This window comes from Dreissena polymorpha, chromosome 13, assembly GCF_020536995.1.
Source record: "Dreissena polymorpha isolate Duluth1 chromosome 13, UMN_Dpol_1.0, whole genome shotgun sequence".
In the NCBI taxonomy this organism is placed as follows: Eukaryota; Metazoa; Mollusca; class Bivalvia; order Myida; family Dreissenidae; genus Dreissena; species Dreissena polymorpha.
In genome coordinates this window covers 49,121,029-49,148,821 of record NC_068367.1, presented here as the reverse complement: position 1 = coordinate 49,148,821, position 27,793 = coordinate 49,121,029, and the positions used below count along the sequence as shown (strand labels likewise).

At 36.3% G+C, this 27,793-nt stretch overlaps 1 protein-coding gene across 1 annotated transcript in view; it reads left to right on the top strand.

Moving 5' to 3' along the window:
* The first annotated feature begins 23,587 nt into the window (after positions 1–23,587).
* LOC127854648 (tyrosine-protein phosphatase 1-like) overlaps positions 23,588–27,793 on the top strand; it is a 35,472-nt gene continuing 31,266 nt past the window's right edge. Inside the window, exon 1 of the mRNA XM_052389711.1 lies at positions 23,588–23,888. The gene's annotated coding sequence lies outside the window, so the exon portion shown is untranslated. The remainder of the gene's footprint in view (positions 23,889–27,793) is intronic.

Sequence of the window (27,793 nt, the reverse complement as noted above, 5' to 3'; positions counted from 1 at the left end):
GTATTCATGCGTATTTTCTTGCTCTACGTGTATAATGGACACCCTTCACTGGTCCCATTTTAATTAACCTGCTTCGGTGTTTTACTCACAAGATACATGTTACGAAGACATCAAATGATACGGACCAGATACTTATGTGGCACCTGCTTTAGTTCGTGGAAGATGCGTAGTTCTTGTACAGCAGAGATACAAAGGGCGTAATGCGAGCGTCATTACATGTGCGGCACGGACGAAGCATAGACCGAAATGACGTTCTTTACGTGCACCAAGATGACCTCGTACAGCCGGGTATATCGACGGATATTTCACGTTTTTGCCACATTCTAACCGAGTCCTTTCGAAACTTCCGGACCGGGTGATGACTTTAATAACCCAGTACGGACCGGGTCTGGTGTGATGCTGCAATTAAACATGCAGTCCAGCGTCCTTTGGACTTGAGCACGTTTAACACTTGATGGAACAGCCACATTCTGTCCACAGCTGTCGCTTCTCAACTTATGTGTATGTTTATTTGCTTTGCATTATGGGTAGTACTGCAGTACTACTATTATTTTGCGCTAAAACGTGCAGAGACCCTTTTACTAATTACATTTGCAAAATCACCATACTGTATATTGGTTGCACGTAACGAAGTTCATACGCTTAATTTGTGCATATTTGCTAAGGCCAAAATAATCATTTGTTTCCTTTTACACCGCCGAAAAGGTAGAGAAGATAGATCGGCTGAACTTTTGTATCGTTTACTTTTTTACGAATACCAATTTAATAAGTGTATAAAATAACATGCAGAAATTTCCAAATTTATATTAACAGTTCATTCTTTAGGTATTTTGGTTAATTTAAAGTTAGAGGAAAATATCGAATGTAGCAAAATGATCGCAAACTTAACAGTTATTTTAGTGAATTAAGCAAAAATACTCGAAAGCTCATGGTCTTAAACCAACAAAAAATGGATCGGCATCAACGTTAAGTGTCGGTCGGGTTAGTTGATACAAACAACTTTTTACGACTTATCCACCGACTTTGATGAATCCAAAACGTTTTCATCTTGTAGGTATGCTTGTATAAGTATTCTTAAATGAAAGAAGAACATACGTACAAACGCACGTATCGCATATGCGTAAAAAATAAGGTTCTATGTTATATTGAGCTTAGTTAAATGTTGACCTTATCGGGTTAAAACATGACTATTAATTTAAAATATCAAGAAATAATACTTGTTCAGAAATAATTTGATTCTTCCGCGTATTAAATCTTTGCAAAAGATCGTTCGGGAAGAGCACTTAGGAGTCCGCATTGAGATTGGATTAAATAGTGACTTATATCTCCACTATCGGGACATTTTCAAATTTGCCAAAACACAATAATCGAAAAAGTCAACGATTCAAAAATGATTGTATGCAGTTTATTGAAACAAGCATGCTTATAATCATTACTAAAAACAAGAAATGTGTTTGTCAGAAACACTATGTCCCCTTTTGCGTCGCTTTGATTTTTTATTACTTCCCTTGGATTTGTTTTTTTTTACCTTTGACCTTGAAGGATGACCTTGACCTTTCACCACTCAAAATGAGCAGCTACATGAGATACACATGCATGCCAAATATGAAGTTGCTATCTTCAATATTGCAAAAATTATGGCAAAATGTTAAAGTTTGACGCAAACAAACAAACAAACCAACAAAGCAACAAACCAACAGATAGGGCAAAAACAATATGTCCCCCACTGTAGTGGTGGGGGACATAAACATGTTAAAATGCAAACTGAATCCATAAACACTTAAAATCAACAAATACTACTTAAAATAAAGTTAACCCATATAAATCAGTGTTCCTTTTATTAATAGCCAAAAGTTAAATGCTAGATTTGGTCTGGTAAGATTGATTTAACGAGATACAAAATGCTTGTTTTCATTTTTGTGGGACAATATATTCAATTTAATTTTCTGTGACGGTATTCGAACATTTACAAGCGAACGCGAGATTTGCTTCGGACAGCGTCGGAAGCATGACGAAGTTCTTATGAATAATCAGTATTTTTAAGCCAATAAACTTTTGTAAACCGAAAATCAGAAACACGAATCGCAGTATAAGATGCGTGTTTTTCCAAAGACATTAATACCCGGATGTTTAAATAATTTTTGAAATTATTTGAATTAGGATTAAAAACTTCAGAACGTGTGCTCCAAAATACAGCTTGCATGATATATTTTGCGTACGTAACGAAGTCGGTAAATTAAACAACAAAAACACAACATAACAACAACTACAACGAATTGTTACGTTCTGCTAAAATCAAAATGAAGTGATCTAAACGGTATAATAAATAGTAACAAACAAAACAAGAAAAACAATAAAGATGTAACTTTGACCTTATCTTCCGAATGAAAAAGTCGTTGAGTCTCGTGAATAGTAATGATGTTATAATAACGTTAATTAAGACAAGCATAAATAAACGCCCAGCTAATCAGAAATAACATTTACATCCGGGCATTTACTTGTTTGCAAACATTCCAATCTCCCTTGATACATACTCAGTATTTCTGATTTTCCGATGGATATAGCCAAAGACCTATAAAATACACAATGTATTTTATAGGTCTTTGATACAGCATGATTTGCAATATTTCATCATTTCTTGTTTCATGTATACGTACTTATTCTAAAACAAACTTTTCTTGTTTATAGTTTTTTTAATTTTCATTAGGTAAAATGTTACTTCAACATTTACTTTAGCAGAAACTGTCCTTGGTTTAAATAGCGTATCTCAAGCAAGGACGTCCTGCTCTTATGGATGCAGCAAGAAAAGAAAAGATAGCGTGCAAACATGAAAGCGTATGTGGGGCAATACAACTAATGGAACTGCGTAAAGGAAAGAATTGGGTAGTCCCATTATTTTGAAAAGTTATCTGTTATAATAGCGTGCGGACCTTATAGAAAGCACAGGGAAGTGCGCTACGCAAACCGAATTCTGACCATATGACATCTTGAAACAATTGTTAGATGTTAACAAGTTGCATAATTTATGTATTATAAAATTTGAATACCAATAATACTTTTTGTATGGTATTCCGATTGCAATTAAAGGGATCTTTTCACGGTTTGGTAAATTGACTAAATTGAAACAAGAAATATCTTTAAAAAAAGATATACGGCGTTGATTGTGGTTGCAGTTAATGAAAGGTAAAGACTTCAATGAATGAGATCAAAGATAGCGAATGTCTTTTTCTGTGCAGTTCTTAGCTGCAGCAAACGCAGTACGGGATGATACGCGGAGGTTTCGCGGCTTATTTTACATTATTACATATTGCTGGTCATAAACATATAGATTACAAAACAGAAAACCAAAAGAAGAATGGAAGTGAAATTAATACATATGAGTCAACCGGCCACACGCGAAGTATCCGTCTATATTTTAAATATTTATACGCGCGTTCTTCGAACAAACCTGTTTTAGTGGTTTGTCTGGCATTGCTATTTGATTCGATTATTAACAGTTTCGAGAATCTTTGCGCTCATGCTTAATTCATTAGTCAATATGATGGCATAATTCTTGTTAAATTAATTAAAAACAATATTTATCATGGTATTGTTGTAAAACACATTAAGAATCTATTATTATTCATTTAACATCTGTCTGGTCTAAAGAAAATTCCAGTTCACCTAGTTCACGCTATAGCGTCTTTATTATGTTATGATTATTTTCCTGGCCGCGAACTCCGATCAGCACATAGGGTTGAGACGCAGCGATGACCTGTATGTAAACTCTGACATTCACAAACAGTGGCCGCAATTTGACCCGATATACCTCGCGAGTTGAAATGCAATACATTAAAGTGAGTCTTCGCTTCCACTGCTCTCTATACTTTAACATGTTAACATGTTGACAGGAATATGGAAGTTAGTACTAAATATGAGAAAATAGCCTTTAAGTGCAAACGTTCTCGCGCTGAAAATCTTCTGAAAATAAAAGGTGGACGCACAAACTGTATTGATGTCGAGATTGAGTGTATAACTGTTCTATCTATTAAGCCTTTTCATTAGATATAAAATTGTTTCATGCTTAACACGCAGTAAAACAGTGTTACAAAGACGCGGACATGTTTTCAATGTGCTGGTCGTATTCTCAAATCAGCCAATGCAGTCAATGAAGTGTATTCATCTGTACTTGGCCGCGGGAAGTTTTATTTGAATTCTATTGGACGCTCACAAAGGTCAGGCTAAGGTGAAAAGCTGGCTTAAAACAGCTTACGCCGAAAAAGCTGTTTCAGATTCGCAAATTTTCGTTTTAGTTATAATATTTGTGAGGAAACAGTATTACTGAACATTTACCATAGTCCAATATAGCCATTATATGTACCTTTTGACGATTTGAAAATCTAAAAATTATTAAACGTTGCAACGTGAAACGATTAAATAATTTGGAGAGTTCTGTTGTTGTCGTTTAAATTTACGAAACTACGAAGATTGCTTATATAAGGTATAAAATACTTTCTCTGTGTATACCCGGCGGAATAGCCGAAAGGACTAATGCTTTTTTACTTCAGACTAATTCCAGGACTCCGGGGGACACTGGTTCGAGCCCTGGTACCGACTACTTTTTTTCCTTTTTTAAATTTTATTCTTGATTTTTTACTGGAGCTGTTAAGATCCAATGTTTACATTTATCAATATAAAGCATTTAATGACAAACTTCAAAATATGCCAAAATCTGTGAAAAGGCCCCTTAAATCTTCGTATGGCACTTTCTGTTGTTGGAAGTTTTTTTAATATAAGTATTCTGCAGTTTTATGGATCTTTAAATGCCTTCGTGATAGTGGTATTTCATTAACTGGTTTCTTAACCCCTAAACAGGCGTATGTTTTTATTTTTAGTTTGCATGTTAATGGTAATTGTTTAAAGCTAGTCCAAATATTACATTTGTGTTATTATTTTTAATGACATTTATAAAAATCGCAAACTTCCTTTAATAAATGTTAGGGCCCCAATGGGTCATTGTGTACACACCGGTCTTACTGACAATGACGTAGTGACGTCACCATCTATGTATAGAATGCCCGACGGGTCACACGTATTCTTCGGGTCGTGTGTGTGTGTATCAGAGTTTATTGACAGGTCCTACTGGCCTCTTCACGAGGTCTTTGCAGCCCGACCTGCCCCTGTGACCTTTCAGGGGAGAAAGATTAATTTTGAGCCAAAGTAGGTCAAATTTACCCCGGCTTCCCGGGTATTCGCCAAAGATATAATTTAGATCGAAATAGACCAGTGCACGGTGGCCAAAGAGACCTTAATGTGCTCTGGTAGATAGACAATCTCAAGACAAATTCATGTCTGAACGCAGCACCGCCAAGGGACTGCAGCACACAGCTCTGCCTTTATGGCCACTCTCGCTGTCACCGGCCGTCGTCTTCATCCCCGAGACGGTTTCCCCAGTGCGTTGAGCGTACTGAGTACCGCCGCCCCGGTGTCCCTCTATAAGGCCACCCCCTCGATGTTCTAGTGTTCTAGTTCTTGAAGCCCCAGGTCCGCCCCGTATTTCCTCAACATTGGTGATCTTGCTGTCCCACGATACCCGAGAGACCTCTGCAGACGGGACCTCTGGAAGGTCCGGGCATGAGAACTCCCGACGATAAACAGCGGTTGACGAGACCGCTGCATCTTGGGGAAGACAGCAATCCCAGCAATGAGGAAGTCGTCCGGCTCGAGGGTGGCAGACTCAGCTGGATTAGCAGAGCCACCCGCAAAAGTTCCCTCCAAGCTCTAAGAAGCCAAAATAGGTTTTACTGATGGCTTTAATTGTCGTTTCAACTTTGAAGCGGATATATTTTAATATACAAGTTTCGTTTTTAAAGTCATCATTTTTATTTACATAACACATTATAGTCGACGTCAATGCTTTTGTGCGTCAGTTCTTGATCTGTTGATTTAACAATATTTGTAATAGAAGCCATCCTTGATTTGGTAAAAAAGATTTGTTTGCACTTGTTCAATCACTCAACACTTTCAACATATTATAACTTTGTAACTACCGATCCGAAACGGTATCGTCGCAAAATATTTGACCCGGATTCGCAGGTATTTTTTTGTCCCCGCGGAATCGTTTTTTTCTGGTACTCTTATGAGCACCAAAAATAATTGTTGCAGCCATTCTTGTTGATGATAATTGTCAGTGTTTACACACAGTCAAACAATGACGACTACAAGGTGTGTATCAATTGTAGGAAAAACAAATTGTGACGAATTTTACGATACATTTAACATGGCCCTTATCCAAGCCGTTCAATGCGTTTATATCGTCAATGAGTTGTCTAATATATAACAAGAAATATCTTTAAAAAAGATATACGGCGTTGATTGTGGTCGATGTTTATGAACGATCAAAAGTTATCTCTATGAGATAAAAAGTAGCGGATGCCTTTTTTCTGCGCAGTTCTTAGCTACATCACAAGCAAATCAATTACGGGGTGTTGCGCCAGATTTCGTGGCTTATTTTGCTTTATGTGATATTATTACTCAGATATCTATATTTACAGAATAGAAAAAACACAAGAAACATGAAAATAAACGAGTGCATATAGGTCAGCCGGCAATACTCAAATCTTATTTAATTGCATAATTATAGTATAGTGAATTATTGTGCTCATGCTTAATAAACTGGTCTAAATGGATAAATATTTCTAATTAATTTTATCATGCAAATGTTGAAAACATATTAAAAATCGATGATTGACATACCACAATAATATCGCCGAATATCTTTATTTAGTATCTTTCTGATCAAAACAGACTTCAAGTGCACAAAGTTTACGAGACGTCGTTTACATAAAGATTTCTGCAACTGACCGCAAACTGACCTTGATACCTTGCGGATTGGAATGCAATGCATTAAAGTTAGGTAACAATTCTGCTGCTGAAACGACGGCTTGTTTACGCCAACTGTACACGACCAAGGCAACAGCTGTGCCTAAAATATTTATATATCGACAAAGCGACTAAACGAACTATTTACTCCATCAGACAAAATTAGCATAGATTCCAATTTTTTCCTTCAATGAAAATATCGCAACCCCTTCTGCGAACTCCGGTGATGAACTGTATATAAACTCTGACTTTCACACACTGGTCGCGAATTGACCCGAAACCTCGCGGGTTGAAATGCAATGCAAGTAAGTACTAAATATGAGAATATAGCATTTAGTATAAACGCTTTTGCGCTGGTAATTCTCTGAAAATAAAAGGTGAACGCACAAACTGTATTTATGTCGAAAATTGATTGTAAAACTGTTCTATCTATTGAGCCTTTTCATAAGAGATAACATTGTTTCATGCAGTAAAACAGTGTTACAAAGACGCGGATATGTTTCCAATGTTCTGGTGTTATACTCAAATCAGCCAATGGAATAAATGAAGTGTATTCATTCGTACCTAGCCGCGGTAAATTTTATTTGAATATTATTGGACACTTACAAAGGTCAAGTCAGGGTGAAAAGCTGGCTTAATACAGCTTACGCCGAAAAACAACAACAGTGCATAGCCGTTTTCTGAAGCGAGCATGTTTACAACTTAGCAAAAACATGGAATATTGTCCTACAATTTAATTTTAAAAACTTGAAAAGGCAAATGGCATCGTACTATATCCTTTCAACATTCTAAGACTTCTATTTGAGAATGTACGAGTGTGTACGAATCTGAGCGACGTGTGCCGACATGTGCATGAGTTTATGCCGACATTTTACTTGTCGTAGGCAAGTCTCTCAAACTCGCACCAGACTCGTGGTAGGTCGTATAATGATAACAGGCAGCGAAACGCTCAGACAATTGATACTTCTCTACGGAGTGTGTGCGAGAGGGTGCGAGAGTCCTGCGACATGGATTCGACACGTGTACAAAAAAAAAGTCGCAGAGAAACGGCGATTGTTTGGGCCGTTTAAAATATTCACCGCTACTTAGCCATATATGGCGATAATATAAGCTATCGCAGCACCATAGCACATAATAAATTAATCGCCCCCTTGGTGCAAAAAAGTACCATGTGCCATTGAAATGTAATGGCACATGGTAATTTTTTTGCACCAATGGGGGAGATATGTACAATATCTGCACGATAGCAAGTTAGTTCTTGCGAGTTAAAACTCCCCAAAGCGTGTAGCTAAAATTCGACAGTTTCACAGCGCCTTAAAACAAAAAAAAAAAACATTATAGCTCAGTGACTCTGGTACACGCGCTTTTTCACATAGTGGATCCGGGGTCAGTTCCCGATCCCGGCGAATGTGAGCTCGATTGGTGGCCACCGGACATTTCGGATCTCTTAAGGGTACTTACCCCCACCCAATCACCCACACACACATACACACATACCGGTAGTTTATAAGTTCTAAACAAAATAGATTATCTGTCAGTAAAAAGAAAAAGAAAAAGCTAAAACATGGAAATGGTCGAAATACCGGTTATTCAAAACTAGTGATTTTGATGTAATAGGGTAGGAGTTCCATAGCATAATCCGGTTCAAACATAATGCAGCCTTGTGCGCGTAATGACCTCATAGAATATTAAATACGCACAGGAACTATTTGGCTGACCCGGTTACGATCCCCGTTTCCGAATCATATGAGTTTGGTTGAAAGTCGCCATACCGGACAGGTGGTGTTTCCTCCAGCAACTCCGGCCTCCACACACATCACAAGACCACATCAAAATAGAAACTCTTTCATTAATAACTATAGAACTTCAAACTGCAACTACTGTTCAAATCTCGTCCCTTATTTCGTTAGTCTTATAAGTGAATAACCGGTAGATCTATAGGAGTGCTGGGACACTCTTCAGGTCCACGCATAGTGCAGTCTCATGTGCGAAAGGAACTAGTAAATTTCGAAATAAACACACATGATATATATCAGTTTCTTCCAGGCTATTATTTGATACAAATTGGCTTATCAGTCGTGGCAAGTACAGTCAATATCAAAATACATATACCGCGAGTATATTTTGACGATCCATCCAATCCAAACAAAAAGTTTCTCGTATGTCTCTGTGATACGGAATACCGTTACGGCCATCGTGGTTACACATTAAAATCCAGAGGACGACAATGCGATGGCGACAATGCGAAAGTACGATAAAGACAGTGTGACAATACGATGGCGACAGTGCGATAATACGATGGCGACAATGCGAACATACGATGACGACAATACGATAACGCGATAGTACGATGGCGACAATGCGATAATACGATGACGACAGTGCGATAGTACGGTGGCGACAATGCGATAAAACGATGACAACAATGAGATAATACTATGATGACAGTCGATCCGACAATACGATGGCGACAGTGCGATAGTACGATGGCGACAATGCGATAATACGATGACGACAGTACGATAACGCGATAGTATGAGGGCGACAATGCGATGATACGATGGCGACAGTACGATATGACTTTCGCATGGTCGTCATCGTACTATCGCACTGTCGCCATCGTATTGTCACTATGTCGCATTGTCTTCATCGTACTATCGCGCGTTGTCGCCATCGTACTATCGCATTGTGACCATCGTACTATCGAATTGTCGCCATCGTACTATTGCACTATCGCATTGTCGCCCTCTGGCTTTTAATGTGCAACCACGATGACACTTACGGTTTTCCGTACTGTGATGATCGACACAGTTTTATGGAAATATTTACAGTCAACCATCATCAATGGTCCGCAAATTGTGTTTCCTTACCACAAGATACAAAACATGTGTATGTAATACCATTTGATATTAATGTGTTTTAAAGTGTTCAGCGCATTCTTTAAAAATCCGTATATCAACAATAGGTCGGCCGAAAATGCGTTTATCTTAAGTTCTTCACCTTAACCAGGTAAATCAAGCACCTGGGATAACAATGACAACTACGCGAGATGTCACGTGACTTTGTTGTGTCCGCCATCTTGAATGATGACTGTACTTCCTGCGAATCCAATTAGCTAAAGTTTGGCGATAATGCTGAAGTATTTATAAATTGAACATTTGATTCTAGTCGCAAATGATATTTACATTAATCGGAACTTAATTTGTTGCTCGTGGTAAACGGTAAGACATGTTTCCGATAAAATATGTTTGGAATGCCAACACACCTGTAGATGACAAATTTCTCCACGCTAATTGGTCAAATTGTTCGCCTATTGTGACATCGTTAAAGTTCTGTTCTCAAGGATCAAATGCTATGTCTGTTTACAAGTAACGTAGCATTCAGAAAGCATTTTTGCATCTTTATGATAAAGAGGATAACATTGTCATTTGAAAATAAAATATGATTTCAATTAGCACAATTAAATTCATTTTATTTCTGTACCGTAGTCTTTATTTTTTTATAATCAAAGTGATTGATAATGTATTGTGTATTGTTTTCGTTAAACTCAACAGAAACAAGTGACTATAATTTTGCAAGTTTGAATGATCTGGATCTTTATTTGGTCTGTCATTTTCATTTGTGTCAATTCAATTTCTGTCTGTTCGACAAAAAGGCGACAATATTAAAAATGCAACATGTTTACCACTGCATACTAGCCTCAATATTGCTACACTGTAACTCCAATATAACGCGGATGATGGGGTCCAAGCCACGCAACAGTTATAAACGGACAGCGTTATAAGTTTTGAGCTTATTTATTTATATTGTCATGCTGTGTTGTCATCCGCAAATACATGCATATAAATCGAATCGAACGATAACAGTATATATACCGCTTTTCTAATGTGCACATTTGTCCGATAATCCAATATAATTACAACATCACCTACGAAAAAATAATGTTAAACATTTATTACAAGAAATATGTTTACGAATTTCGTAAACAAATTCATATGCCTGCGCCATTTTTCAGAAAAATAGTACAGTGCATTATGGGACACAGCTTTTATTAGACGTGCGAATTTAAATTTAGATTGAATGCAATACGATACATGTACAAAGTAATGTTTTATTGCGTCATACACAGCATGTAAAAAACGTGCTTTCCGTGGACTTCCTGATAACAGGCAAAAATTTAAGTGAATCTCTGTTAACAATTACACTGCGTTAGCATGTAAATAAATCGTCAGGATTTTTTAATTTACGTTTCGTATACGTACTGAAACATTAAACATACACAAAGATCTTTTTATGTATCAACCTTGTATAGCATATAATAAACGATAACACACACAGCCATAGTTTATACAATGAAATACAATACACAATAAATATAAAACATAAACAGGTAATCGTTTTAAATAACTTTAATTTGATAATTATTACGCTTGCACTTACCTTATTGAAATTAGTGCACCGAACCACTCTGATAGAAAATACATGTAATAAACACGGACTCGCGAGTTTTCACACCTTTATTGAAATTACACAACAGATTAACACCAATTAGCTGTCGAGTGTCGTTTAACCCAGGGCTTTTTTCCTGACTTTGTGAAGCGGCCCTGGCACCCTCACTTTGTGAAAAAATGAGTCGTGAACTTTTCAAAATTGTGAAAAAATGAGTCGTGAACTTTTCAAAATTGTGAAAAATTGAGTCGCGAACTATTCAAAATTGTGAAAAATTGAGTCGCGAACTTCTTAAAATTGTGAAAAACCGAGCCGTGAAATTGTTGAAATTGTGAAAAACGGCCAATTTTGTAAAAATTCACGGCCCTGTTAGGTTTGTGAATTGTCCCTATCAAAATTGTGAAATGTCCTTCCAGGGCCACTCGCAAAGAAGGAAAAAAAGCCCTGTAACCTCTAATCCATTACACTCAGTTAAACGAACGGATAAAGCAATCAAGCTGTGATCGCCGGCTTCTATGAATTTTCTGAAAATACAAGTAGTTGCATAACATGGATTTGAATCAGAAATGGAAGGTTGGAGAAAAAACGGGATCCAAGCAACCCCCGCATTCTATTGGACACAGCGTTATAACGGACCGCACTATATTGGAGTTACAGTGTATTATCACTGGTTATCTTTTAGTGGGTCCCATGTTTATTTCAATAATCATCAGTTTTGCTAATTTCCATGTATTTAAGGATTTTGCAGATCCTATTTACACATGGGTAATTTCTGAGATTCCTGTAAATTCATGAAAAGTAGGGATAAGAAGGGGTGTAGTTTTTTTAAGCTCCTTAGGGGTCCTTAGGACTCTAGTTAATAATTTTCAGGGGTCCTGTCAATAAAAATGGGTGTCCCAATAGATATGCTGGCTGTGTCAAAGTCAATTAGTTTAAAGTATAGTAATTGATTATTTACGTAAACAATAGCCGAGATTTAACACACACCTATACAATTAAAGATTGTATTTATTTTTATAGTTTAATCTTGCTTGCCAGATAGTAAGCTATTGTAACCTCAGTAAGCTTTTCTTTCATAGCCACATAAATAGCTCACATTTATGCTATGTTATCTCAATTTGGGACTTTGCAACTATCAACAGCAGGTGCACGATTGGTCGATAAATCAACAAGCTAGACAACTCGTACATCCTTCTAGAAAATTACGCACTGCAGTTGTCTTTCAGAGTTTCTTGTTGATGTTACAAGAACCGATACTTCAAAATGTTTGTGCATCAAATGGGATGCAAATTAACAAATATGACGGGCCCTGACTGGCATTTTTTGTGTATTTGACGTAGAATATTGCGTCTTGTAAAATTATCTGTTTGGAAACTGTAGAAAGAGTGTTTTCAATAGAGATTATGACTACTTCTATCAAGTTTATTTGGTTGCATTGATTCCCTTTTGACAGGTTAAAGTGAGACAATTATTGCTTTTAATCATAATAGTTTCTAGTCATTCCATGATACCAGTGTTGTCAGATTATTGAGTTTAACAAAGTTGTAAAACATGTTATTCTGCTGTTTTCTCCACAGGTATATATTCAGTAAAATATCGTGATACAGTGTTGTTGTATCACGATATATCGCGAAACGCTCACGGCGTATCGTGACAGCCCTAGTGTCAAACCTCAGAAAAGCTTTGTTACCACCTTAGAGACAACATTAAGGATTGAGTCTTGATTAAAGTATGCCAAAATGATATGACATTTTCTGGACAATGTTTATATCTGTGTCACATGTATTGAAAAACAAGGTCCCCAGGTCACAGGGCCCTCTTTTTGGCCTTTTTACTGCCTAAATTCCCAGGTTTCCTCCAACAAAAAAGTTTATATTTCACCCTATTTTTCATAAAAATTTCCCTTTTGTAAGGAAAACCATCAAATCTATAATTCTGACTTTTTGTTCCATAGGATTACTGGATTAGTTTCATTGCTATATAATTTTTATGAGGTTTGAATGTTAACTCAATTACAGGAATGACTTGCATATCAAAATATCAATATTTGATACCCCAGTCAGTGAGTTGAAGATGTCTCTATGGCTGACACAGGTGATATATATCGCCCCCATTTTGATAGGTTGATTTGAGAGGAGAAAATTGTTTTGTGTCGCTTTAATATTCTGAAATTTGTGGATGTTGATAAATTCCCAGCCATCCATGAATGATTGTGTAAGCAATTTGCTCGCTTTTGAAAAATCTACATGGATTTGCCAAACAATAACTGTTTTACAGTCACAGTGCCGTTTTTGAATGACACATTTTGTTGGAAGACTTTTGTTTTTTGGCTTTTTTTGTTTTCTCTTATTATTTATAATAATATCACCAGATAATAAAATTAAGCTGATAAAGACCTGGTTAAGTTTGTTATTAGGCCAAACACAGGAATGTCTATTGTCCAGATTATTCCGGAAATCTTGATTTGAGCCGTTAAGGGTTGATTTTGAGATCAATGTAAATCCAATAACTCTTTAAGGTTTGTGTGGTGGGGGAGGAGTAAATTGGTGGGCTTTAGTTGGGTAAAGAGGTCAATGTAAAATAAACAGACAATTGTAAATCGGCTCTTGGCGAAGTCCATATAGCTTTGATCTTTAAAAAATACTCCTGGTTATCAAGCCCACAAATTTTCTAGCACACATACTGAAAATGTGCACTAAATTTTTTAAATAAGTGTGAACCGCGCAATGGCACGTTCTAGAATGGACACTGAGAACAGGGGTTCCACTGGCCCAAAAAAGTTGTCGCCACTTTTTCGCGGCGTGAATACTGTCGGTTATTCCACCTTATTAATAAGAACAATCATTTCAAGAAACCTTACTACATTAATGTCATTGACTATATTATCACTTTAAAAAGTATGTTATTTCATAAAAAAAAACAATAAGTACCTTCATAAGTCATACCTTTATAAGTCTTAATAAGCTTTATTTGTATATAAATAACATTTTTTCAACTTGATAAACAACACAGATAACCAAAATAATATAATAATGTTAACATCAATGTATTAAACAGTATGCTGCATAAATGTTTCGAAATTAATTATTTAAACATATAATCACACCAATGTTCATCATTTGAAAGGGAATCAGAAAATAAAGCATCTCACTTCAAAGTGTTTAACAGTTATATTTGGTCATTTGGACATGATATACATCAGCTTCTGTTGTTAACAAGTTTTCTGTTAGTGGTGGATGATTTCCGGGTTCAATTAAATGACTGTTGTTCACGCCTTTTTCCTGACAGAAAGGCCCAGATAATTGCCACCATCCATTCTAGTTGCCTGAAATAACATAAAACATATTTTTACAAACTATCAACATCAAACCAACACATAAATGTCACTATCTTTAAATGTCCGAATTTAACATATCCGAAATATAGTACATCGAGTGAATGTTTTATATTTAATTCAAAAATTGTTGTTATCTTAATCAATTTATATCCTTCCCAGAACATTACAATTATGAATCTATTAAACAGAAATGCTCACAAATACCTGTTGAAACAAGTTTTTATTTGTTGATGTTGAGAAATTAAATGCTTTTGCCAGCCCCTTGGTTTTGTTTTTAACAAAGAAATAGCGGCCCTAATAATCATTATAATTATTGATCGTCGTGACAGTTTGTCCCCGTGTTACTTAACTTATTGCTCAATATCATAAAGGAGCCGTTAATCCGATAATAACCCCCATAAAACTTGACAATAGCAGTAAAAACACCGTTTGTAACACTTACACGCTTCGGTGATTTCTAATGCATTCTGCACTGTAGGTCGCTTACATCGTCGTAAATCAATATTTACAACTGACAGACGCTGGCCGCTAATGCTCGGTCGCGTGCTTTCGACTAGCAGTACATTTTCGGATAGGATTTTACCGATTTTTTGAAATTCGCCACTTTAAAAAAATTGGAGCCACATTTAAAAATTAAGCGCCATTTGGCGCCAATGGCGATCGACAGCGGAACCCCTGGAGAATGAGTTCTAATATGGGTCATGTGCATACCAAAACTAGGTCACCAAGACAAAGCTTAGCAAAAACCTTGTGCCATCTCTAGTGGCCAAATTTATGGCGAAACATAGTCAGAATGCCTGTATTGATAATATATCTAGTCCAAGTTCAAATCTGGGTTGAATATTTCCAAAACCTAGGTCTCCATGTCAAATCTAAGAAAAAACCTTGTCACCACTCTGAGAGGCCAAATTAAGTAATAAATCTTGATTAAACTTATTCCTAAAAAAGTTAACTAATCTTTTCAATATCTAGGCCAAGCTCCAACCTAGACAACATTTATGACTCAAACTTGGTCAGAGTGTTCATCTAAACAATATCTGGTCCAAGTTTGAATCTGGTCAGGTGCATCAAATGACTAGGTCACCACATCAAATCTTAAATCACCCCAGGGTCCATGTGTTTTACTTGGCCTTGATGACCTTGGTCAGAGATATTGTCTAACAACATGGAAACTTGGTCAGAGATATTGTCTAACAACATGAAGGCCATGTTTGAATCTTGGTCAAGTGGGGTCAAAAACTAGATTACCAAGTCATGTGTTAAACAATTGGTGTCAGTGAACTAAGGTGAGTGATTAAAAGCAACCATGATGTCTTGTTCAATATAATTAGCTCACCTTAGGACAATGTCTGAATGTCCTCATAGTGAGATTTTTTGATGGCCTATCGGACGCCGTCAGGTTCCTGTCTTGTGTTGTCCACATTTAATTTGTTAATACTCTAAAGACCACATTTATTGTCCAATGTCCATGAAACTTGATCAAATTAAATCAAAGTAGAAGCTTGTCAGCACTCTGGAAGTCACACTTTTTGTCCAATCTTTATGAAACAGGTTTTTAGCTCGACTGTTATATATGAAATATATATAGTGGAGCTATCCTACTCACCCCGGCATGAGCGTCTGCGTTAGCGGTAGCGTCTGCGTTAGCGTGCAAATGTTAAAGTTTATGTACTACCCCAATTATTTTCATTGTCCCTTGACATATTGCTTTCATATTTTGCATACTTGTTTACCAACATGACCCCAACCTATTAACAAGAGCAGACAACTCTATCAAGCATTTTGTCATAATTATGCCCTCTTTTCCACTAAGAATATCCAGCAAATGTTAAAGTTTTCATACTGCCCCATTTATTTTCATTGTCCCTTGACATTGCTTATATATTTTGCACACTTGTTTACCAACATCACCCCAACCTATAAACAAGAGCAGACAACTCTATCAAGCATTTTGTCATAATTATTGCCCCTTTTATACTTAGAATATGCATATTATTGATAAATCTATGTTAAAGTTTGCGTACTACCCCAAATATTTCCTATATCCTTTGACATATTGCTTTTATATGTTGCATACTTGTTTACCAACATGACCCCAACCTATAAACAAGAGCAGACCACTGTATCAAGCATTTTGACATAATTATGGCCCCTTTTACACTTAGATAATTGAACATTTTGCTTAAATTGCCATAACTTCTTTATTTATGATCACATTTTATTATTACTTTGACAAAACAACACTTACATGAATACCACAATGGATTCCACCCAAACAATACCCCACGCCCCTACCCAGAATCCCTCCCCCCCAACCTCCCCCCCCCACCATTTTTTTTTAAAAACATAATCTAATAAAATAACCCCACCCCACATTATACCCCCCCTCTCACCCCACCCCCCTACCCCCTCCCCCCCCCCAATATTTTTTAAACATCATCTTATAAATTACCCCACCCTACATTATACCCCCCTCTCACCCCCCTCCCCTACCCCCCAATTTTTTTTATTTTGTTTCCTTTTTTTATTTTTGAAAGATCGTCTAATAGATTATTGAATTTGAACAATTTCGCCATGATGGCTTACGTTATACTGTCAAGCACTTGAATAGTCGAGCGCGCTGTCCTCTGACAGCTCTTGTTTACCGTAAAACGTTGTGTATGAGGCGCACTTTTTTACCCCCATATTTTATTTTAAAAACTTGATGCGCGTTATGCACAACTACAGCCATGTCAAGACATTTTTTCCCTGTAAGTTACCCAGTTACGGTAACTCGCATCATTCTGTTCCCCGTTGTTTTAACTGTAACTATGTTAATAATTGGGTTATATTTACAATCTGAATATAGATGGACAAACGTTATAAAGTTAACATTAATATTTACTATCTTTTTCAGGTACGTACAGAGCATTGAAATCAAATAAATTTGAAGAAGAAAATGAAAAACAAGGAAGCCATTTTCATTTAAATTTTATTATTTTTTCCCACAATATTATACCCTACTGTACTAGGGTTACACAATTTATTTGCGGGCACTTGTCGATTTACAATAGTATGTCGGCAAGGTCTTTCCTGATATATTTATGATTATTTATCTTGGTTTTTCTTGCTTTTCAAATGTGTTAATATAATTGATGTTGTGTTTGTTTACACGTTTTCATATGTCTTGTCAAGCTTGGGGTTGTGATTATCAAGCAATTTGCGTCACCTGTCAAGTTTTGTGTAGCTGGGCTATAATCAAAACATGCGAACCGGCAAACGGCTTCACACCTCCATTGTTTGTTTTATTGCCCACCATGTCAGTAATGGTGTTTAGAAGTTTGAGTTGTTAAAGTCTCCTGTCAATTATAGACACTCGAAAAGAACGCATGAGATCAGCTATGTAAATAAAACACGCAATTGTGAATTAGTCATGCGTGAATAACCCCGTGCAAATACCAATCGATAATGTCAGTGTCTTAGTTATACCAAGCACACTAATCCATCCGTTAAGTGTACTCCTCCACGATAAAATCGTGGACAGTTACTTCGGAGACTTCTGATGAAAACCTTGATGGTATCCTCGTGGAAAGTGTGCATTTCATGCATAATTCATTTAAATCGAACATTTATTTTTACGCATTATATAATTTTAAAAAACAACACACAAACAAAATATATTGTTATCGTTATTGTCTTTAAAATAATTAATAATTGAAACAATACAAGAACGCGTGAGATCGGCAATGTAAATAAAACGATTTTCAGTTAGCCTACGGTACGGATTTCCCCCCCCCCCCCCCCCCCCCCCCAATTTTTTTTGCTTCAAAAACTCTTTTCCCGATTTTTTTTTCTTAAAAAAGTACATGCCCGTTATACACAAATGCGCCTTATACAAAACGTTTCACAGTAGATTTGTTCTTTTTTATGTCTTGGCAAAGTTGGAAAATGATTCAGATTGTTGGAAAACACACGTCCGCCAATAGGAGGGGCTGTTTTCTTAATATGGGTGTATTGAAACCTTTTTAAAACGCTTTAGGTTTCATTTATTGTTCAATCTTCTTGAAACTTAGTCGTAAGTTTAGTTCTAAGGATATCTCAGTCATGTTTGGAAATTGTTCTTAAATTCGTTGAAAAGCACTGATGCCGTGGGGAGGGGCAGTTTTCCTTAAATTGCATTAGAGAAACCTTATGAACTCACTTAAAGTAAAATTTTTGGTCAAAATAAAGCATCTGTTTACATTAACAACAAGTTGTTGTAGTTTTGAGAAGTCTGCTGGTGCAGACAGGAACAATTATTATGTGTTCAATATATTACTTGTATCCATGGGGAAAAAGTATGCTCCACTGGGTATTGTATGTTGTTGGCAGGATTTTCCCTTGTACCTGTACTTTCCCAGGTGTAGTACCACAGCAAGATAACTCTTTACCTGGACTGTTTGATTAGCGAAGGAGATCAGAACCAAAGGGGGCAGGAGGTAGAAATACATCTGCTAGGATCATTAAGAAGAGTGTAACCTATTGTTGCCAGAAAAAGTTTTGTACTGAAGAAAAAAAGAGAGTTCTTCTCAATATTGGCAGCAGACTGACGCCTTGCCATTGAACCAATCATTTGCTGTAAAAAAGATCTAAACTTGTATAATTGTATTCTGGAACATACTTTTGTGTGAGGTGTTTGACCCACTTCCCAATTTTTATAAAGTTTATTAGCTCAGCCTCTGCCTTATTTTGTACAAGTATTATTATGTTTTCTATAAGAGTATAATATGCATTTGTATGTAATCTCTGACATATTTGTTAATTAACATCAATCATTTCCTAAAAGTGATGTACTTATTAACAATTATGTGTGTAAGTTGTGGAATGTTGTAACGGAGTTGGGGCAATTTCAAGGCATTAAGTCAAACTGTGTTGGATATTAGTCTGGGAAGCATTTTGCGGTTGTATTAATATGCATGTGTGTCATAAATATGTACGTCATAGAATGTTTGTTCATGCATTTTGGCGGAAAACTAGCTGTTTTGGGAAATTAAGTGGATTTTTGTTAATTAAGGAGTAACATATATAGGCTTTTACAATAAGGTGTGAGTATATTATGCAAGTGTAATGTTTTCATTCCTATCATAGCAGAACCATTTACAGTAAGATTATTGAACATTAAAGTAGTCTAAGCAATGTCCTTTTTTTATCACCATGGGTGGAATTTCGGACAGGGCCTTTGGGTTTTGGAAAATTTTGTCATGTTGACTAAAATATGTATTTTGTTTTGCTAACAAATACTTTAACATTGAGTTTTTTTCTTCAATATTATATTTATATACTGAAGGTTAAACAATTAGGGCTAAAAAGAGAAATGTTAAAATGTATTTATTTATTTGTTATCTTTTATGTTTTGGAAACCTTCAATGGGAATTGTTTGCAGTTGTGTTGGAAAAATATATGCTGTATTAGATCTTGGAATTGGGCGGAGATTCAGACCCAAATTTGACTAAAAACACACATCGACTGTTCCATAGATAGCCAGCTCATACTGCATGTGTACCTATCAGGTGAGATGAGGTATTACTGAGAGTGTAGTCAAGGTGTGAAAGTGTATCAATCAGTGAAGGTACAGGCATGGCTTATCAGCAACACACAGAGACTGATTGTTGTAGGTGATAACATCTGTGGGGTTGTGCATGACAGCGTATGTGCATGGCAGTGGGAGGTGACCGTGAATGAGTGATGGGGCCATTGTGGCATACCGGTACTAGATATGTTGTTGTTTTATAAATTTATTTTATAGTTGGGAGATTTTCATTCACCAATAACAAGTGATATTTTATGAGGGATTTTATGTGTTAAGTGAGAGGATTTTGTTTAAAAAACCAGGGAAAAGCCAAATATTAAGATTTATGTATTTGTCAATAATGGGCAATTATTTAATTATGGGTAATTATTATAAGTCCCCTACCGGTTTCACCGTCATTTCATTCCGTTCCTACATCGAAAATTCTGGTTGCTATGGAAACAAATAGACTAGAAATACTGCTGAAAATGGTGGTTTTCTGGATCCTGCGATAACTTTTAAAGTTCTTAATATTTTTTCATGAAACTTTGAAACATGGATAGATGGCAATATGGACATTATGCACGTCATTTCATTTTGTTCCTACGTCAAAAATTCTGGTTGCTATGGCAACAAATATATAAAAAAATCTGGTGGAGCGGTTAGGGGACTTATATTGCTTGGCAATATATAGTCTTGTTATTTAAATGTTTTATCTAAACATAGGTAGGAGGTGCTAATATTAAAATAGCGATATAGCAAGGGGGTTTCTGTTTGGTTTGGCAAAGGCGATTGTGTGCCACACCAAATGTATGGATGTATGTTTCTGTTGTCAGAGTTATATCAAGAACATGTATTAGAATGCCCAGAATGTCTGGTGGCATGAATGGCACAGGAGTTTGACGAAATGCTTTTGTTACCATAATGATACTGGTGGTGTTGCATTATCATGCATTCTATTCTGAGGAGTTCATTTTTTTTTTCATAATACAGCAGGATTTTGTGTATTGTATTAATAATAGTACTGGGTATTTGGTGTTTGCATATTGGATGGTTTTATACTTAAAAAAAGCTTGTTGGAAATAATGAGATTATATGATTGAATAGTGTTGAAGCCATGAAGGGATAACATAAAATACATGTTCAGTGTGTGACAAACAATAGATGTACATGCACAATACGGAAATGGTTTAAAATCATATAGCTGGTAGTGGTAACTGGAGCCCTGTCAAAAGACATTAAATCATTTCTTGTGACCTTGGGGCAGCCGTGTCAAAAGTCATTAAATAATTTCTGGTTGGGCGGCCACAGTCTATTGAAGTGGGGCCCAATGATGAAGAAGGCGTGGTCCCAGTTGAAGAGTCAGTTTGGGGAATGGCAGGAAAGCCGGGAACTAGAGTCCAGTATCATCGGCATGGGCGACTTTCGGCTGCCGGATTTCAAATTCTCAGGTAATCTTATTGGCATGGTAAACCTTTGGTACGAGTGTTTGGGTTATCTCGTTGGCATGGTTACTCTTTGGTTATGCTCGACGACCTCCTTGCAGTTAATTGGTATTGCTTGGCGTAGGTTATAACCATTTATTACCAGTTTGTGACAGAATATTGCATCAGCTAAGGGTAATATTGGCGTAAGTACCTTGTGTTTAAAAGACCAAAGGCTCTTGTTATACTAACATGGCAATTGGTTGCTGGAAGTTGTTTGCCCTTGGTTTTGTTTTGAGCCCAACTGTATTGCTGTGAATTTCATAGCATGTTTCTGCTGATTTGAATTGTAGAATGGTGTTAATACTGGTTATTGGTAGTTTATATGCGTTTTTTTCCCGAACTATGAAAAGCATGTGGTTAGTCGTTTAATTCTTCAGCGTCTGACATAAGGTTGGCCCAGATATTTAACTAATGATCATTTTGCTCTTGGTTGAGTTCAGATAATTTATTCTTAATGATGTTCTCAATTGTTGGATATACATGCATGTAAGACATTGGATTGGTGTGAGCATGCTTATTGAACACTAATGTTGCTTTCTTGATTTTTAAACTGTTCATGTAGGTTTTAAAAATTGTTTGTTAAATAACCATTTTATGCCTAGTGGACTTTCCCATCCGCCTAGATTTATTTCCAAAATCAGGGATGTCTAGTATATTTATTTCTATATTTAAAATATTTCTTACAGAAATTCCTTTAAGCAAACAGCGCAGACCCTGATGAGACGCCGCATCATGCGGCGTCTCATCTGGGTCTACGCTGTTTGCCAAGGCCTTTTTTCTAGACGCTAGGCATAAATGGGTTAATGCATACATTTTAATGTTTACTCACAGAAGTTGTCGTTTTATTACCTATATACCGGTACCTTTAAGTATTTTATTCTTACAGAAAATGAAGAGATTTTAAATAATTATCCTTTATACTTGCAAAATCTATTATGTCTTTTTTCCTGACATTATTTTATTGTTTCGTTTTACCTGTGTACCAGGGAACAAGCACTTACCCTGGTAATCCTGACTGGAGAAGTTCATAATCTCTTAGTAGTATTTTGTGTGAAGTCATTTTAGTATTGGTTAGTGAATAAATATGCAGAATGGAGAAGGAATATGGGCCTCACTCTGTGAAAAGGGGGTTTAATGCATGTGAGTAAAGTGTTGTCCCAGATTAGCCTGTGCAGTCTGCATCTACATCCAAACATGGACTGCACAGGCTAATCTGGGACCACAATTTACCCACATGCATTAGACCCCCTTTTCACAGAGCACGGCTCATATATTTACAAACAGATCAACAACAGATATTGCTGCGACCCTTACCTATTGTGATCCTTGCTCTTATGCCATTATAAATAAGTTAAATGCACTACAGAGAAGATTGCAGCTGAAAACAATGAAGACATTTAATCTGTAAGATTTCGTGAACTTCTGGCTGTAAAACTTAGTATGAGTAATATGAATTATGAATTAATTTGTATTTGTATTCAAATAATTAAATCAGATATTGATGAAGTACTTATGCAAATGAATGACTGTGCCTGTGTAATGGTGATGGGTCAAGCAGTCTTAACATAATATTGTTTTTGATCCTTCAAAATGATTTGTATGGGTAATGTCATAACAGACTTTTATTTGCAATGTATTAAAAAAAGCTGCATTTTATTTTACATAATGCAAAAGAACTATAGTGGTCCAATGACAATAGAGGTCTCAAGGTCAGTTCTATTCATAGATGGGCTGTTGGCCATGAAAATTGTGAAGAGATATTTGCAGCTTGAATGTCTTTCTATATGCTTTCATTTGAACATGAAACCATTCCACTATTGGAAAATATTCTAGGAATATCTCGTGTATTGGCGAGTATTTGCACTGCAGACTGGTAGCATTTTGTCAATATTGGCAGTTGGGTTGTAAATTGAACGTTTGTAGTAGACGATAAAGCGTGTGTTCTCAATAATAGGAAGTACTTTAGCTTTAAGTAGGATCCTTTAATTTTAAATGCAATGTTTTTCTATAATGGATGTAAATTAAGAATGCTTCATTTCTCCTGGATGGTACTGTGGTTTGAAGCCTCTTTGGATGTAGAAAATTGTGTTGAAGATATACAACAATCAGTGTCCCAGTGGAGATTAAATAGAGCTTGAATGGCTAGGTGTCAATTGTATAAAGGAATGTGGTAGTGACTCATACTTTAACTGACTTCCCAACTATGTGTTTTTGTGTATGCTTTATTGTGAGTTGAAACTGCGTTTATCCAATATAGGTCACAGTGCATACTTCAAAGTTTCGTATTCGTATAATGTATCGCTATTCAATGGTACAAAATGTACGATATCATAGGGCTTATTCAGTCTTAGGTGATGTTTTGATGTATATTTAGTACAACTATTTAATACTTCAATGTTCAATAATGTCCTGGGAGAGAAAAATTGTCTTAAAGTTGCTGTAAGAGGGTTCCGCAAGATAGGAAAACTACGTTATTTCATGACCCGTTTCATGTCCTTAAATTATTAAAAGTTTGTTTGATTTCTTGAATCTTTAATATATGGACTTCATTACATGCCAAAATGACACTTAAGGCAATATTTTATGGGGTTCTATCAACCGAATTTAGCAGGTTTATTGCCAAAGAGGTTAGGTTTAAACAATAAAAGTATTTTAATATCATATTTTTTAGTAGAGATGGATTAAAAGACCTATTGTTGAATCAATTAATTGACTGAAAAAACTGAAAGAAAAACAATGTATACAGGGAATGATGTAAAATCGCAAAAGGTACAGTGTAATGCTATAAAGGGGCAAGATAGAAAATCTGAAAAACCTTGAATGCTTGTTAGTTTGGAAAATATGCATGTCAGAACATTTCAAGTATCAAAGAATAACACACATATTTCCCAGTTGAGTCTTTAAAAGGAGAGAGGTTCAGATACCCATACATAAATCATAGCCTGTTTCTGTATGCTGTTGAAGTAGAAAGGTTCACAAATACATGTTTACAGGCTGTTGTAGTTTTAAAAAAGATTCACAAATCCATGTTGAAATCAGAGCAGTTGTTTACAGGCTGTTGTAGTAAAAAGGTTCACAAATCCATGTTGAAATCAGAGTGATTGCTTACAGGCTCTTGCAGTTGAAAGTTTTAGACATTCATGCTGAAACCAGAGCGATTGTTTACCGACTGTTGTAGTGGAAAGGTTCAGACATCAATACAGAAGATGGAGCCTGCAGTGTTTACTGACTTGTAGTAGAAAGGTTCAGACATTCATACTGAAATCAGAGCCAGTGTTTACAGACTTTTATAGTAGAAGGCCCTGGCATACATACTTTTAACAGAGTCTGTGTTTAAATGTTGCTGTAACAGGAAGATCAGACATCCATTCTGAAATCAGAGCCATTGTTTATATGCTTTTGTTGTAGAAAGTTTCAGACATCAATACTGAAGTCAGAGCCAGTGTTTACAATCTGTTGTAGGGAAAAGGTTCACACAACAAAACTGAAGTCAGAGCCAGTGTTTACAGGTTCTTGTAGTAGGAAAGTTCAAACATCAATACTTAAGTCAGAGCCATTGTTTATAGGCTGTTGTAGTAGAAAAGTTCAGACATCCATACTTAAGTCAGAGCCATAGTTTATAGGCTCTTGTAGTAGAAAAGTTCAGACATCCATACTTAAGTCAGAGCCATTGTTTATAGGCTCTTGTAGTAGAAAAGTTCAGACATCAATACTTAAGTCAGAGCCATTGTTTTTAGGCTGTTGTAGTAGAAAAGTTCAGACATCCATACTTAAGTCAGAGCCATTGTTTATAGGCTCTTGTAGTAGAAAAGTTCAGACATCAATACTTAAGTCAGAGCCATTGTTTATAGGCTCTTGTAGTAGGAAAGTTCAGACATCCATACTAAAGTCAGAGCCATTGTTTTTAGGCTGTTGTAGTAGAAAAGTTCAGACATCAATACTTAAATCAGAGCCATTGTTTATAGGCTCTTGTAGTAGAAAAGTTCAGACATCCATACTTAAGTCAGAGCCATTGTTTATAGGCTCTTGTAGTAGAAAAGTTCAGACATCAATACTTAAATCAGAGCCATTGTTTATAGGCTCTTGTAGTAGAAAAGTTCAGACATCCATACTTAAGTCAGAGCCATTGTTTATAGGCTGTTGTAGTAGAAAAGTTCAGACATCAATACTTAAATCAGAGCCATTGTTTATAGGCTCTTGTAGTAGAAAAGTTCAGACATCCATACTTAAGTTAGAGCCATTGTTTATAGGCTGTTGTAGTAGAAAGGTCCAGGCATCAATACTGAAGTCAGAGAAAGTGTTTACTGGCTGTTGTAGTTTAAAGGTTCATTCATCAATACTAAAGTGAGAGCCAGTGTTTACAGGCTGTTGTAGAAGAAAGGTCCAGGCATCAATACTGAAGTGAGAGCCAGTGTTTACAGGCTGTTTTAGTAGAAAGGTTCAGACATCCGTACTGAAGTCAGAGCCATTGTTTACAGGATGTTGTTATAGAGAGGCCCAGACCTCTTACCCGAGCCCAGAGCTGGTGTTTAGAGGCTGTTGTTGCAAAAAGTGGCAAGGTCTTTAAAATATGAATCAGGATTCACTGCCCATGATAGTAAAGGCATCATGACCTTCCAGTCGTCAAGACCCTCTGTGCCACTAAAACCATGATTGAGGCATTCAAATGTGATATCTGCTCCAACCCTTTCCCCAGATTAGGAATTAAATGGCAGTAATTATAATTATTATTGATTTCTGGAAAGTTGTAGTCAGAGACAAATTGATTTTTCTGTAATCAAGTAATTATGTGAATACAAGCAAGATTCTGCTGGTAGTTTTGTCATGATTCATTTGTAAGTGTCAAGGCTATGAGACAACAGATTTATATAGACATTGTATATTAAGCATGATCAGTTTGTCGTTTGTGCTGATACCTTATGTCAATGTTTCTAGCAAGGAACATTTATTCCTGGCTGTAAGCAACATGACTGCAAAAGCTTCATTCACATGTCATGTTGTCTGTGACTGACATTAACATGTGATGATATTTAAATGTTGCTTGACTTGCATATGCCACTTGTATATGTTGTTACCAATGGGCTACAATGATGTTGACCATTAATAACACTATTCAATAATTCAATAAGTATTCAGTATAAAACATGATCATTAATCGGGGGGGGGGGGGGATGTGGGAAAGTGAAACAAAACATTTTACAATAGTAACAAAGATTTTATATTTTATGTTTAGCAAACTTGTGTTAAGAATACCCAATCACTGATTTGAATGGTTGTTAGACTGCTAAATCATGAGTAGGAATTTCTTATTAAGAAAACTTGAGCACAAAGTTGCATTAATGAGGATTACAGTACACTGATAATGACTGAGGCATGAATCATTAAATTCCATCATGAATGATCAGTATTTGTGTTGCTAATTACAACCAGGTACACCAGTTTTGAACTTTTCTATGCTGTAACAGCTTGCCTGGGATTATTTCATGTTGAAACCTGGCTTCTTACCCATACCAGGCATTTCAGGCTATCCTGTGAATAGAAATTGAGGACAAATTCTATATTGTTATAATTATGTTATGTACAGTGGCAGTTTTGTATATTGTAAGAAAGTGTGAGCAAATGGATACAATTTAAATGGGAAAATTTATTGATATCTGACAATATTAATGTCTTAACTTTTTTAAGTTGTATTTACCCTGGCTTTTTTAAGAAATGGTGCAATGCAAAAGTGGTTCTTATGCCATATGCAGCCATGATGGGTCCAGCACAACCTGCATTATTGCGCAATGTGGTCAGGATTATGCAGCCTGCTATAAAGTTACACAAGGTTTTGTGGTATTATAAGGGGACATGCTGACTCCTTACCAGTCTGCACTGATATTAAGGCTCGTCTGGAGCTGGTCTGGAGCTGTACTGGCTACATATGGGCATAAGACCCACTTTCGTATGAGGAGGTGGGGCAAATGATTTTAAAATGATGTACTGGCATCTAAAATACAAGCAAAATACAAACACATACCCATTACTTTCTTTCTTATAATCACTCACTTCATGAGAAACTTGGTCAAGACCGTTTAGTGGCCTGCAGGTTAGAGCTAATTGCAGCCAGGGGTTGGTTTGTTTATATTACAA